The 12309-nt window shown below is 47.8% G+C and overlaps 2 pseudogenes; one reads left to right on the top strand and one right to left on the bottom strand.

Moving 5' to 3' along the window:
• Nucleotides 1-4594: 4594 nt before the first annotated feature.
• On the top strand, nucleotides 4595-5756 carry LOC116582309 (annotated as a pseudogene).
• A 4332-nt stretch (nucleotides 5757-10088) lies between these two features.
• Nucleotides 10089-12106, bottom strand: LOC116583303 (annotated as a pseudogene).
• Between the last annotated feature and the right edge of the window lie 203 nt (nucleotides 12107-12309).

A 12309-nucleotide genomic window follows, 5' to 3' on the forward strand; every position in this document is an offset into this window, starting at 1 on the left:
ATCTTCTTTATCCATTCATCTATTGAAGGACCTCTTGGTTCCTTCCACAGCTTGGTTATTGTGGACATTGCTGCTATGAACATTGGGATGCATGTACCTCTTCTTTTAGCTACATCTATATTTTGGGGGTAAATACCTAGTAGTGCAATTGCTGAGTACTTTAAGATATTTTCTTATTTTTGGTCTTCAATAGTTTTCCTGTAATATGAATAGGTGTGATTTTCTAAAATTTATCTTGTTTCAGATTTGAAGAACTTCTTATATGTGGCTTCATGTTTTGCAAAGTCCAGAAAATTCTCAACCATTATTTCTTCAGATATTACTTATGTCTCATTCGTTCTCTCCTCTCTTCCTAAATTTCTTTTTTCCTCTCTTCCTAAATTTCAAATACACATATATTGAACCTACTCTCCGTATTCTCTATCTCTTATCCATTCCTAATTTTTCTTTTGACTCTAGGATTTATTCTAGATCATTTCTTTCAACCCACTTTCCAGTTCAATAATTTTCTCTTCATCTATATGTACTCTGCTGTTCAATCCATCTATTTCATTTTTTTCCCAGTTGAACATGGAGCCCAATGTGGTGCTTGAACTCATGACCCTGAGATTATGACCTGAGCTGAGATCAAGAGTAGGATGCTTAACTGACTGAGCCACGCAGGTGCCCCCCATCTATTCAGTTCTTAAATAAGATTTTTAAATTTTTCATTTCTAGAATTTCTGTTTTATACTTTTTTTATAGCTTCCATTTATCTGCAGAAATCCTCTATATTGTCTCTATCTCCTCAAATATAGTAAACATATTTACTTAAAATCTATGTCTGATAACTCTAATATCCAAGGCCCCAATGACTCTTTCTCTATTGTATATCATTTCTGGTGATTTCTGTTAATTTTGTCTTGTCTTCTTGTGTACTTGATTGTTTTCTATTGTGTGTCAGATGTTGTATTTTATAAAACTTCAGGAATTATTTGAGGATGACATCATTTCCCTCCAAAGAAAATTTATATTTGTGCTACTAAGCATCTAGGAGGATTAGCACTCTGGGATTACCTTATTCTACTTTTCAGTGACTGAGATTATTAAAAGTTAAACTGGTATCTTTGTGACAGCCTGTCTACCCCTTATTATTCTGATTCTGAGATGTATCTTTTTCAGCATCACAATCTGAAAGACACTGGGCTTCATCAGGTATACCACTTGACAATATTTTGATTACAGTCTCTGTCTCCCTAGCCTCCAGAGGCTGTCCAAAATTCTGCATAGCCTCTCAACAGTCCCCTCAATAACCATATATGCTCCGTTGGTAAGAGGGGCCCTAACATTAAGCTCAACTTCCCCCAATCCTATTTTTTTTTAAAGATTTTATTTATTTATTTGTCAGAGAGAGAGCGCGAGCGAGAGCGAGCACAGGCAGACAGAGTGGAAGGCAGAGTCAGAGGGAGAAGCAGGCTCCCTGCGGAGCAAGGAGCCCGACTGGGACTCGATCCCAGGACGCTGGGATCATGACCTGAGCCCAAGGCAGCTGCCCAACCAACTGAGCCACCCAGGCGTCCCCCCCCCCCCCAATCCTATTTTGAACCAGTTCGTCTTAACTATCTTGTTAGCACTCTAGTGCCCTCAGGGAAGTGAAAAAGTATGTTTGGTTCTGTTTACCCAGAGTAGCAGAAAGATTGGTTTCATTCACTCACCTCCCATTTTTGTAATTCACCACTGAGGCCTTTTGGTAAACTTTTGTTCAAGTATACCATAGATATAACAAAGTATACAAATCCTAAGTGTTCATCTCAATACATTTTCATAAAATGAGCAAGAAACAAAACATTAACAGTGTAGTGGAAGGTTTCTCCATTCCCCTATCTAGTCAATAACACATCCCAAGGATAACCACTATTCAGATTTCTAACACGATAAATTAATTTTGTGTTCTTTAAACTTCATGTAAATACAATCACATAATATATATTCTTTTGTATCTTTTTTTGCTAACATAGCCTGTGAGGTTAATCCATATTATTGCATGTATGATATGCATTGCCATTTGTGAATATACTATATTTTGTTTATCCATTCTGCTATTGATGGATATTTGGAATGTTTCCAGTTTGGGGCTATTATGAATAATGCTACTATAGACATCCTTATATATGTCTATTGGTGAACATATGCATGCATTTCTATTGTGTGTAAGGTCATCAGTTATCATATTTTTGGACTGAAGACAAAATTAAGATGTGGAGCCTAGAGTATAGCAAACTAAGCAAGATAAATCCTGCCTTGTGTAGGCCTGTCTGGAAAGCCATTTGATCTTGCCCAAGAGACAGATATGTTCATCTCAGTGTCCCATCGACCTTAACAGTTAACACTGCAGCTAGAATGTGTTTTGTATTAAAGCTTATCCTCAGAAATAACCTGTGGTGACATTTTAGCAAAAGATACTGCAGAAAACTCCCTAAACATATAAAATCATGTACAAATTTTTTTTTTTAAATCTAGTTTTCCAAGACACAGGAGCAGAGAAAATAAATAAATACTTAAAGTTTCCCTTTCATGCCTTATTTCATGAAATCTGCTTTCTCCTGGGTCCAAGAAAGATGATGGATATTAGTGGCTGAGCAGAGGGGGAGTGAAGATATGGGCTATTGCTCCCTGTATTCTAGAAGAAAATAAAACGTATAAAAAGAAATAGTTGCTCCATGAGAAGCATGAGAAGCATTCCTTTCCTGGAAATTAGAGAAAGACAAAATGGAAATGAATTTTCTTTTGGATTTAAGAGTGGCAAATAAAAAAATGGGTGACAGGTCTGGTGTACTAGGGCAAGGGAGAGAAGTGGGCAAACTCCTGAATCACTGGTGGTGGAAGGGGAATTTGGAGACCATGGCTCATTGGTCATGTGTATCTCAGGTGACTAAGAATTGTGAAAAGATGATCTTTTTGGTTTTCCATCAGCTTCCTGTTGAACTTAGAAAGATGTGTTTGTAGCTGAATGAAGAAGGAAAAAACTCTGGATGGGTACAGATTGGTGTGAGAGTGAGCATTACCTGGGGAGACTTGGGGTCAGCGTAGGGCTGGGGGCAGAGATCTGAAGGGGTAGAGTCAGATTTTCCTACACCTCCAGCTACACCCACCAGCTCATTTTAGTTCTCTAAATGATGAATGGGGTCAGAGGAAGAACTGATGCTAGGGTACAGGAGTGAAAGGTGAGAATCATTTGACAGAGTCCTGAATCAGTGAAAGACAAGAATTGTGGTTTACCACCCAGACCTAAACCTCCACCAACCACTATCTTTTGGGTTCCTTGCTTGTCTGTAGGGGGCGGCACAACTCAAGGGAAAGGAAGAGAAAAAGTATTATGGGATATTCAGTCGAAACTGGTTTCTTCAAGGAAATGTGGCGCCTAAACTGGCCACAGGGGGGTGGTAGAAGCAAACTTGCAATCAGCGCCCATTTGTCCGCTCAGTTCCTGTCCGTCTTCAAAAAAGAAAGAAAACAGTAATACTTAATCCCAATCCCTTTTGGCTCTGGGGGAAGCAGCAACAAAATTAGTGGGGCAGAAATGAAGGGTAGGTGGGCATTTGAGGGAAGAAAGTGAGGTGAAGAGAGTGGCGGAAGGACAAAGAAATGGAAAAAGTAAGCATTTGATGGTGGTAGGGGGTGGTGATGAAAGTATTTGGAGCATAGGGTGGCGGGTGTGTCTGAGACCTGTATGGGAGACATTTGAAAGCTAGATTTCTCATTCTGGAGAGAGTGTATTTACGTGCCAGTACATCTACCAATCACCATTCTCTCTTGCCTACCTGTAGACATAAATTTAGGCAAAGAAGGCAGAAAATTGCTCTACGCAGTATGATACCCTGGAGGTAAGTGTTGGGATAGAGAGGTCAGAGTCAGAAAACAGGGTCCAAAGGCAACTCTGACTCTTTCTCTTCCAGCCTTTGGTCTCCTTTCTTCTTTCTTTGGTGTTGGAAAAGTCAAATTTGTATCTCTGAGGAAACAGGGGAATGAGTGTAAATGAGGTTAAAGCCAGAGAAGAAACATTTGAAAATTGAGACCTTCAGTGAAGAAAGAAAGATCTTGATTCCCTTGTGTTCTGAGTGTTGACATGTCTAATTGAGGATACTCAGATAAAATATATATGTATTTGCATTGCACCTAGTCCCATGTTGGATGGTAGTTAGTACAATTGTGTTGAGGAAAAGAATGTCCAGCAATCACCACAAAGTTTTTAGAAGAGGGTGAACCTTCTGTGTGTTGCGTAAGTGTAGGATGTACTCAAATGGGTGATTTAGTGAAAACAGGTCAGGAGGTCAGAGGTAGAATTTACTACAGTGTTTACCCACACTAATCAGAAGAGGTTGCACCACATTAAGCTTCAGACAAGGTGAGGACAGTTGAGTGTTCTCAGCTTTAATCAGAGATCTAAAAACAAAAACAAAAACAAAGATCTAGGAAAAGCGAAGTCCAGAGTATGAGGCTCAATGAACCCTGGACAGTAAGAACACAGGGACTCCCAAAGAGAACAGTGTCCTAATAATAAGAGAATCACCCTTTCCCCAATGAAAATTATCATATCTTTTGTGATGCTTAGGGTATGATAAATTCCAGGTGTGTACTTGACCTCTCTAAGTGTCCTTTCATTCAGGGAAAAATGTGGTTTGCTCAGCCCAAGGATGCTGGTTTTTCATTTAGCCATGATATCAATAGTCAGTCATTTGGCCAGCCTCTCCATTGTTGGAAACACAGTCCCACTCCCGACCCTATTAGGGAGAAGGCTTTCTGTACTCTGGATAACTTGAATGCAGCAGTTGAAAACCAGGGCCAGATTAAGATGTCCATCAGTGAAGTGTGTGGGGAGACTGTGTCATGTTGCTGCAACTCATTTCTGCAGCAGGCCGGATTAGATTTGTTAATAAGCATGACAGTTATTAATAACATGCTTGCCAAGTCCGATTCAGACTTGAAGTTCCCTTTGATATCGGAGGGGAGGGGAGGGGATGTGCTGAGGTTCAGGCTTTGAAACTGTCGATGGGTTTGTCTGGAAAGCCAGTCTTGGCAGGGGACTCGCTGGGTGCCCAAACGCTGCTCTCATCCATGTCCCTCTTGATCAGGAACGGAAACACACAGGTTCTCCCTGACACCCTGGCCTCGTAGAGGGCCATCTGGAGCGGAACGGAACCGAATCCACCCAAAACCCTGCTGGAGAACACCCACCTGTGTTCTCATTCAAAGAATCTACAGTGGGTGCTGTTGAAGACCCGGCCTTAGCCACCACATCACGGGGTGAAAGTTACACTTGCTCCACCGAGGACCACGCTCTTCTGGGCCAGGCAGGGGTCCCCCCGGAGCTCTGAGTAACTTCTTGGTTTTGCAGTCTGCAGGCAAAGTGCATTGTCAGTTACTCCCTTGCGGCCTTCCTCCTGCGGTAAAGGGATCTTATCAGCAGCCAGCTGTGCCTACAGAACATCCTATGAGAGCATGGCCGGGGAGGTGTTGCCTCCGGTGGTCTCCCTGTGTCAGCCGGACTGTTTTGAGGAGACCGGGCGCGTGTCGGGGCTGGAGCTGCAAACGCATCTGTTGCCTCTTAGGTTGAATTCTTTCCCACTGACTCCTTCTTCGCTGCGAGCTGATGGATGGTGAACCTAGTCATCCACAAAGGACACTCCCCTCCTCTGTGCTCTACTGACTTGACTTCCTCCACCCAAGCCTACATCTGTACGCATCATCAATAAAGTCGTGTGCTTTGATTGGCAAAACGGGACCTGGAACTTGTCCTTGAGTTGACAGTCTACACGCAGAGGAAGACAAAAGTAGGTGACCAAGGCGAACCACCTGGGGCCTTCGCTCCCTGGCAGGGGCACCCTTACCAGGTGCTCATAGGGGGGCAGGAGTAGAGGTGGGCTGGGGTGCTCAGGAGAAGGGTCTGGGGGCCAGGGGCGGGGGCCAGGGGCGGAAGCCAGGGAGCAGAGGTGGGGTTCGTGGAGGTTGCAGGGTACAACACCCGTGAAGCCGGCGTCATTGTGCCTGGCACGTGGAGCAGAGAAATCCCTCCATGAAGGTGTCTCTCCTTGACTGCCAGCCTGGGCAGGAGGGTCAGTATCCTTGGGGTCTGTCTACACACCCTTGGGGACCAGTTGGCAACCCACCCCCCTGCATTTAACGCACAAGACTGGCAGCGATGGTTGCCGCTCGCTGCGCGCCCATTTGGCATCCTTCTCCCTCCCCTGCAAAGCAGCTGTTAAACCTACTTCCAGGCCCACTCCCTTCCTCGGGAGCCCAAGTTCAAATTCCTGGCAGAGGGAGAAGGGTCGGCCCCCTCTTCTTTCCAGGGAACCTCTTTTCTGCCCTCTCCTCTGTCCCTTTGGTGACTTCCATCCAAAAGGAGCCGGTGGAGCCCTCCATGAACTCCCCGTCAGGGTGGTGGGGCAGACGCTGAGGGGGCCTGGCAGGGCTATGGCCGGTCCACTGGGAGACACATCTCCGTCACCCCCACCCAAGCTCCTGGCACCCCTTGCAGGAAAGGAGGAACCTAGCCCTGTGCATGGACCCATTCTGTGGATCTGGACGCCTCCTGCTGCCACCCCTCCCAACACTGCCAGACCTCTCCCAGCAACCCTGGCCCCTGCATCACCAAAGCCAGCTTCCCTGAGTGTCTTTGACGTGTCAAGCAGTGGTCCTCTTTCCCTGAGCCCTGGCCCACAACACAGGCAACAAGAAACTTCTCTTGGGCAGCGCTGCCTCTGTGCCTGGTGCCCTCTCCTGGTCTCTCTGGGATGCAACTCTGGGCCACTGTGCCCTGGGCATCAGCACTCTGTGCCTGCTCTGCCTTCTGATGCTGTCCTCCACAAAGACCATATAGTTGTATCAGTTCCTCCCTTCTCCTGGAGTTTGGCTGGCAGGTGGATTACAACCCCTCAGCTTTTAACAGACCCGCCCAACTCCCTACCATCTCTGGGCTGACTAGAAGGTATGGGGACCTGCCAGGTCCCAGGACCATCTCTGGGGAATCTTCCAACCTACAACGGGGACACCACCTCTCCCCAGGCACTGGCACCTTGGATGGCCAGAACGTGACTTGTGGTTGCTGTGACAACACACCCCCATCAGGGCGCTCTCTCTCTCTCTCTCTCTCTCTCTCTCACACACACACACACACACACACACACACACACACACGGACACACACAGCTTGCCACCCCTCCCCAGGCTTCCTCTGCTGGCTGTCCTGTTTCCTAAGAGTTGCTAATGCGACCAGCCCTTTCTCCCAAGCCAGCCTCGGGTGGACTGGGCAATGTTTCCCAAGTAGGAGGGCCCTGGACACTCCAAGTGGAGCCTGCTGGGCCAATGCTGTCTTCAGCAACACACCTGTTTGTGCTCAGCCTCTTGAATCTCAACACAGAGGCAGGTCTTTTTCCTCCCGGCTCGGGCTCCCAAATTAACAGGCGCCTCCCCACTCTGCGCTCTGCCAAATCCCCATTCCAGTGCTGCCACAGGCAATTGTCCCCCATCTCCAAGGCAGGCCCTTGGCCCTTTCAGGCCACCGCTGACTTCTACCTGAGGGAGGGCCTTGGAGACTGTCTGCTCATCTCCTGAGCGACTATCTGTCACAGAGAAGACTGTTGGCCTCCAAGGGTCACCAGGTTGTGGTCCTGGCTCGAGGCAAGAGCCTCCTGTGCATCTGCTGGCCCTGCCCTTCCCAAAGCCTTCCCCCTGCACCTGGGAGCTCGGGCCCCTGGTCTGCCCTCTATCCCTTGGATGGCTGCTGTGCCAGGCAGGAGCCCCAGGGACAGTGGAGGGGGTTCGGGGGCATGCCTGCCAGTCAGGGCCCGATGAAGACATTTGGAGGCTGTCAGCAGCAGGAAGACCATGGTACACCCCCAACATGTAATGCCGAATGGAACGGCATGGGACCACCAAGCCCCATGCCTGCCTGCCCCTGCCTGCCAACTGGCCCACCTGCCTGCTACGAGGAACAGATTCCTTCCGGGCTTCCCCATGGTAAACAGTTGTCAAGGGCATCAAAGCTACAGCTTGGCACACTGTGTCGGGGAAGGACCCTGCCTTGATGGGGCCCACCCCAGCCTGGCCTGCCTCTGGGGAAAATCTGGGGGGCCCATCCCCACGGACTGCCTTCCAGCTCCACCAAAGGCCTGGTCTTGCTTCTCAGGCATCTCCCGGTGACGTCTACATCAGGTGCCTGCACGTACTGGCTGCACACTGACTCCCAGTGCCTTCCCCGGCTTGCTACCCCTCCTAGAGGTCTTGGGATTTGACCTCCCAGCCCCCCCTACCCCTGTGAAGAGCACACGCAGGAAGTTGCAGACTTCCTGCTTCCCAGCCCATACAGCCAGTCTCAGACTCTGCCTCCTCACCGGGACCCTAGCTAGCTCCAGTCTCACTGCAGTTCCCCCCACCAGCCCCTCACTTTGATGTGCCCACCCCACAGAGTGGCACGGCCCTCACCAGGCCAATCTTTAAGCTGCCACAGCAGCGTTCAGCGGACAGCTGGACAACTGTGGCCAGGGCTCCCTTCTGCCCCCAGTGCAGCTGGTCTAGGATGCAGGCGAGTGCCTCACTGCAGTCCAGCGCAGTCCCACGGAGGATGAGCCAGTCCCTCGTGTGCCACACATGCTGCGGGCCTCACCTCACACCCTGTCACTTCCCTCCTCCTCTCTGCTCATGGCCTCTGGGGCACCCTGAGGCCAGGCTCCTTTCCCCTTACTGCCTCTTGTTTTTCTGTGTGGCCTGGGATGTCCTCCCTCAGGCCCTGATTACAGACAGAGTCTCCTGTGTGGTTTCCGAATTCCTTCACACTCTTCCACTGAGAGGGTTGTCTCACAGATCAACTTGGAATTTACGTCTGTGCAGGCTGGGAGGGGTGACCCAAATTTTACTCCCCCCCCGCCCCGCCCCGCCCCGTGGATAACAGGTTAACCCAGCACCATTGATCACTTCAGGCTCATGCTGCCTGCCTGCGTGTGGCACATCTGGGACCCTCGTGCACCCAGCCCAGCTGAGCATCCCCTCTGTGGCTCCCTGGTGTGAGTCTCCCCCGAGGCACACCTTTCTCCCAGGAACCTCTAACTGACTGGGGGACCCTCAGCTCACTGGGGGGCCTGATGGTAGGTGCTGTGTGTGTTAGCAGGGAGGTGAGTGTGGGTGCTTGTGAGCAGGCCTCTGCCCCAGGTTTCTTCTTGGGACACATTCTGGCCCACAGGAGACGTAGGAACCCTGTTGCCTGGCTGACTTTAGCAACATGGGAAAGTGGAGACTGGTTTCTTCCCTTCCCAAAATTACTTGATTTGTGTGAAAGAAAAGCAAGTGCATTTTCTATGTATAGACTTACCGTACTTTGCACTTGGGTCATCGTTAGCTGTTACTTGGATTTTGACTGTTGTCACATGTTGAACTCACATGTTGCAATGGTTTTTCTCAACGCTTTTCTTGACTTTTTTTTTTTTTTTGGTGTGGTACATTCAATCAATCTGGAATTTAAGTTTTCTGTTTTTGTCCATGTTTTCTACTTTACTTTTATAGTTTTGTTTCTTTAGGACAGTCTTCACATCCCACATTTACTAGAAAATTTTTGCCTATATTTCCTTTTAATATAAATACAGTTTTCTTTTTAGAGTTAGGTCCTTTTTTTTTTAACCTACCAGTGGTGTGTATGTGTAATGTGTGCGTTTTTGTGCACATATGTTTTGTTAACATCTGTATATTTGCATATAGGGAGACTTTGTATCCTAATTTTCCTTGAAGAATAATTAGTTATACTAATGCCTTTGTTATTGAATCCAATTTCCCCCCATAATTAGGGTCCTAATTTCCATGTCTAGAATATGAACTTGGATTTACATGCATTGTCTCATTTTGTGGATCTAACATGCATGTAGTCTTCAGTTGCTGAGCCTTTGATTCTGCTTATCATTAATTAACAGTTAAGGTAATGTGAGTAGGTGAGAAACACAGACTGATACATAAGCCATAGCAATAAATCCCACCCAATACCATTTACCAAAAATCTTAACTCAACTCTCTCGTAAAAAATAATTTCAGAACAAGCATTTAATTCACTTTATGGAGGAAAATAAAGAAGATTCTATCATTTTGGAGCAACAAACCCCCAAGTATGGCAGAAAGGTATACCCTGAGAATCCAATTATTTTAATGAACCTACTGAGGTTTATTAAAGCTGTGTTAACCTAACATCAGGAAGGGACACAAGATATAGGCACAAAGGTCCCTGTTCATTTTGCAGTATAATTCTCCCAGGATGCTGTGTTATAAACATTCTCATTGTCTTTGATGCTTGAAACATCTGTGGAATTGGGATTGCTCACCACAGCTCCCACAGAAGATAGACTATAGTGAAGACGTGCATCCAGTGTGCACAAATATCTCCAATGTTAAAGCAAGATGGCTCATGACACTTCCCTGGTGGGTCCTCACTGCACTGGTACAGATCAGCGTCCTTCTGCTTCTGGAAAACTTGCTGAAGATAATGTGGAGACACCGACCCGGTCACCAAGATGCCACAGACGATGCATGTGCTGGCAATAAGATTCCTGACCAAGGTGACTCTGTGGGTGTCTCCATCATCCACAGTAGTCAAGCTGATGGTGGCCCATCACCAGCAGATGGGGATGCTGGTGAGGCTGGACATGTGGTCATCTTTCTCCACAAAGTAGATAAGCACAGAAAAGATGGGAATGCCCACAAACAGAAAGAGAAGCAGCAGCCCAACCTCATGGTAGCTATGTCTTAGTGTGGCACCTAGAGACCAAAGTCCTGTGCAGTGCCAGGCAACCTTGAGGATTTGGAAAAGCCTCACAAGCCTGAGGATCTCAACCACTTTGCCCATGTTCTCAGTGTCCTTCCACTCTTCCACCTTGGTGTCTAGATCCCAAGTGTCATAGAAGGAAATAATGAAGACAAGGTCAATTATGTTCAGAGCATTTTTCTAGAATCTCTTTTGACAGGGAACAGCAACCAGCCAGATGGCAAAATCAAAGGCAAACCAAGAGCTGCACGCGGTCTCCAAGTCTTGCAGCATGGATTCATTCACTTCTCCATTCTCATTCTGGAGCTCCAATATACTGTGGACACACATGGCCATAATGGAGACCAGCATCATGCTCACGGAGGAGATAGCAATGATCTTGGCAGACAGGCAGGCAGTAGGCTGGGTGTTCCATTAGAATCCAGATCTTCTTCCAAAACTGACCAAATCACCTCTTGTCAATCTTCTTCAGCTCCATCTCAGAGAAGACGCTTCACAGGGGCAGCTGGTACTCATGCCGTTGCTCTTCTGGTCCCAGTTCTTTTCTGTGGTTTTCTTCCTTGTGTTTCTGGGTCCTGGTAGCGTTTGTGCAGTGGAAGGTGATGAAGAGCTCCTCAATGCCCCAATACTCCATCTCCTGGCAGAAAGAAAACACGTACAGTTCTTCCAATAACATCGCAGCTTCCAATGACATTTAAATGAAAATGCAAAACATAATACAATAAGAAGGTGTTCCAATTAAAATAGTACACTTTATTGGCCTCACTGTAGTCAGTCATCCTATGGCTCCAGAATGGCGTCTTCTGAGGGGCAGGTGAGCAGCTTTCTGAGTCTGGTGTAAGGAAACCGTCCAGGAGGTTGCTTTGGTCAACGCACTGCGTAAAGTGCCCCCGCCTCGCCAGCCCCCCGCCCCGCCACATTAAAATGGACAAGTTCCTCCTTTTGTCCAGGGGGATGGAAAAACTCACCAAACACCATGGTGGATAGAGAAGGCAGGAAGCTGGACGGGAAGGAAGATGAGGAAGTCCACACTGCACGTTTGTGGCGCAGATGTCACACTCTGCCCTCATTCTGTCCAGCGGAATGCACATCATCATCCAAGAAGCTCCGCCCTTCTTCCCTCATGGAATGTGCGGTGCACTGAGGCATTTAGTGGCCAAAAAGAAAAGAATCCTGTTCTTGGGTTGTATCAACCAGAGCAGTTGCTGGGAAATCACTTTCACAGATTTGGGTGAGATAGGATCCTCCACCGATGGGCTCTTTTGTCACCCGTAGAACATCTGTAGAATCGTAAGCTTCTGCTGTTCACAGCGTCTGCTTTGTGGCACGCACTTGGCCAGGAACTGCAAGAGTCCAGGCGACTCAGGCTCGCGGAGCTCTGTGATGCCGCCAGCCCGCGCTGCAGGAATCGGGCCTCGTCGCACAGCCCCGCGCCGGCCCGCCGTGGCGGCGGCGGGAGAGCCGGGGGACCAGTCCCCGTCCGTCTGTCCGCCAGTCCCTGCAGAATCCCGATTTGTAATGCTTTCATT

This window comes from Mustela erminea, chromosome X (assembly GCF_009829155.1).
Source record: "Mustela erminea isolate mMusErm1 chromosome X, mMusErm1.Pri, whole genome shotgun sequence".
NCBI lineage: Eukaryota > Metazoa > Chordata > Mammalia > Carnivora > Mustelidae > Mustela > Mustela erminea.